This window comes from Somniosus microcephalus, chromosome 2 (genome assembly GCF_052327205.1).
Source record: "Somniosus microcephalus isolate GS21.2 chromosome 2, FLI_Smic_1.0, whole genome shotgun sequence".
In the NCBI taxonomy this organism is placed as follows: Eukaryota; Metazoa; Chordata; class Chondrichthyes; order Squaliformes; family Somniosidae; genus Somniosus; species Somniosus microcephalus.
In genome coordinates, this window is record NC_140988.1 from 263,357,006 (window position 1) to 263,360,384 (window position 3,379).

Consider the following 3,379-nt stretch of genomic DNA (forward strand, 5'->3'; position numbering starts at 1 on the left):
CACCCATTGGCTGGTGATTTTTGAGTGATGTATGCAATTCTCAGGGGGAAGGTGTTTAGTTCAGCAGTCAATTTTACTGGCAGGCCAGAGAATCTGTTTTCTTGGTGGTGCAGAGAAGCTCTTCCTGTTATTTTTCCCAAGCAATTATATTTTTTCCTGTTTTCTTTGAAGTTTGTATTTGGAAGATCAGAATGTTGGAATTCAAATTTGAATCTAAATTCCAAAAAGAAAAACTAAATATTTAACATATCTTCATTAAATTTAAGAAAAATACTATATATTGTACCTTTTGTACATAACAAGATATTACAGCCTGGTAAAATGTCACTAATATTTTTGAATCATAATTTCAATGTGAGTCATCTACTCCCATGAACTGAATGATATCCTGAATCATTTGTAATTTTCTAGTTTAATTTAGGTAGTAGTTAAAGTATCATACCATGTAAATACGATTGAGTACATCATAAATTTGGAAAATCAATTATCGCAATGAGTCCAAAGAATCACTGTTAAATATTGAATATTATTGTGCCTATTTCACCAGTCATATGCTGCTAATATCTAAATGACATAAATCACAGAATCTATAAAAATTGTCACACAGGGCACACTTAGAAAACTTGACAGCGATAGTCAGTTATTACAAATCCGAGAAAGGACAAGGATATTAAGTCATAATAAAGGATATTGAATAGTTGAGACGGTAGTGCAGTATTCTGATTCTCCAACATCCTGTGCCATGGAAGGGTAGGAAGTTAGGGGTGGATGGAAAATTGCTGGATGAGTCACCGTATTTTGCTCTTACACCAGCAGCCGAGTAGTTGACTCAACAGCAGCATTGTCAGAGTGCTGGAAGTGGACTGCTTGCTTGCCTGTTTGAATGAGGCATTGTTGTTTAGCTGATAAAAACCTAAACAAAGGAGAAGAAAATGTAAAATAAATGGGACAAAAGGGCTTACATTTTAAAAGCAACACATAAAAAAGTCACTAATAATATATATCGTGGAAGAAATCATTTTTGACAATATGTTGAAGATCAGTAATTGTTTCAGTATTGACATTTAACAGTGACAAATGCAGGAGCAGTAGCTAGAAGGATATAGTCAGCATTCACCTAATAATATGTTCTCCTGCCTGTATCTTTAAAACAGTGTATTGCTCATTGCTGCTTTCTTGCAAGAAATGAGTGGTGACAGAGAAATATTATCTAAATTAAGTATCATTATAGAAGAGGTAAACATAGCAAATGTATTAAATTCAGGAAATCCACAATAGTACTTTAACTGTGAGGATGATTGAGTGGTCGTTGGTCAGAGATGTTTTGAATAAATTAGTATTTATTCATAATGGCATGCTAGACTCTTCCTTTCAGAAGAAAAACCACCTACAATTGCAGTATATTCTACTATACAGCTGTCACACAATCTGTGTGTGACCATTGCTATGCATGAAACAGATGTGCCATCTGTTATTATACTAAGTGGTTTACATTAAGTAAAATAAAATATGTACAACAAATTCATATGAATTATATTAATATTAAATGTTAATTGCACATTGTAAATACAAACGTCTTTCACAAAACATATTCAGGTAGTAACCAGCAGTGAATTTTTTTCCATTTACTAACAAGAAAATGTAATGTTAACTCCTATTTCTTCGATAGACATTTCTATATTGTCTAAATTGCTGAAATCTGTTTATTCTTTACAAATAGGTTGGTAATATAGGCAAATATAAGCTGGTAATTTAAGCTTTGTTTTTATACCTGTTAGAGTTCTGAACTAGTTTCCAGTGACTCTAGAATGCCCCAGTGTGACTGTACTGTGCTGCTGCTGCACTACCACTTTGGAGCAAGTTATAAACATTCAGGTGACTTTCAAAAGTGAGATTTGTTATCAGTGATACAACAAAAATAATTGTTAATAGCCAGGAAAATAATGATGCCATTGAAATAGTTACTTTAGTTTGATATACTCGTTATAAGTCTGAAGGTTCGACTTTCTTTTAAGGATCAAGGTTAATTTGTAGCATTAAACCAGTTTTGAGAACCAGAAAACAAGAAACATAGTAATTTATTTGTTGTCATCCAGAGCAGTAAGGATACAGAGTACATGCTCTTGAGTAGGAGATGCTTCCCAGTGCTTGTGTTGTGCTATCATTTATTAATCAGCCCTCCCTATATTGCCTATTAAAACAGGATGGCAAAGTATAAATACAAGTTCTTTCTTCCTCTATCTATAAAATAGTTCACTACAATAGTATTATTTGTGTAATCTTTTCACTGCTTGTAATTCAAAACAAAAATTAAGCTGAAAACATGGCTATTGCCATGCAGATTTTCCGTTATATCTATATTTATGAATATGCTCACCTCAGTGTGTTTCAATGACATGTAATACAATGCGGATAACATGTCCCATCTCCACACTTTCACTGATAAACTCTACCCTTCGGTCCCTATTTGAACAAGAGAGGTAAAAATGCCGAATCTTTGAGAATCTGCCTCAGTAAATATTTGTAAAAAGACATCAACGACGGAAATGTGTTGACCAATTGGAATCTCCACACAATACTTCCGTCGCTGTTTTCTTAATGAGTTTTTAAAAGAACTTTTTGAAGGATGTGATCATTGCCAACCCACCTATCTCGTGACACGAAGTACAGGGTCTGTTGGCTTTTCCTAACTGCCAGTGCCGAGAGTGAAGGGCGGCGGAGGAGGCGGGCTTTGCACAAGGTGAGAGCCAGAGGCGCGAGTCTGACTCCTGCTCAGCACTGCAACAAATCACACGGCACACTCTCTCCTCAACAACTCGGAACAAGCAGCATACAAGTTTCGTTTCCCTCGCTCTGCTTTACTGCCGCGCAGAAAGAGGTTTTAAAAACAAAATCCACGTCGAATTGTTTCACATACTTCATTTCCATTAGTGGAAAAAAATGCAATAGTGCAGAAATTTAGATAGATAAACTGGTAACGTGATTGGAGAATAATTCTAATTGAAAAGTCACTTTAATGTTGTTGTAAACAGATAAGTGACAACAATAAGGATTTGGGGGCGAAAAAGGACGCAGTTGAGGAAGTAGAAAGGGAGCTGTCCAACTTTCAGCACCCAGCTCTCTGTCAGCCAAATTCTTAAACGCGACGGGAAAAAAATCGTCTGCACATAACCGTTGACTGACGTGAAAGTGACTAATTGTTGTTACTGAAAATAATGGAAGCTGGGAGTAGTGGCTGCAGCGCACTGCCTGCCGCCAACAAAGCTCCCAAACACTTGTGGAAACAGCCCAGAGCTCACGTGAAGGTGAAGCAGCGCGGCTTCTCGGACACCGACAAGTACCTGCTGCACCGAGCTATGCAGACCTACGCCATGGACAC

The 3,379-nt window shown here is 36.5% G+C and overlaps 1 long non-coding RNA gene across 1 annotated transcript; it reads right to left on the bottom strand.

Moving 5' to 3' along the window:
* Positions 1-393: 393 nt before the first annotated feature.
* Positions 394-2,971, bottom strand: LOC147123365 (uncharacterized). The gene is made up of 2 exons (XR_015074323.1): positions 2,648-2,971; positions 394-913 (listed from the first exon to the last, which is right to left on the bottom strand). It is a non-coding gene; the product is annotated as an uncharacterized LOC147123365 (long non-coding RNA).
* Positions 2,972-3,379: the final 408 nt, after the last annotated feature.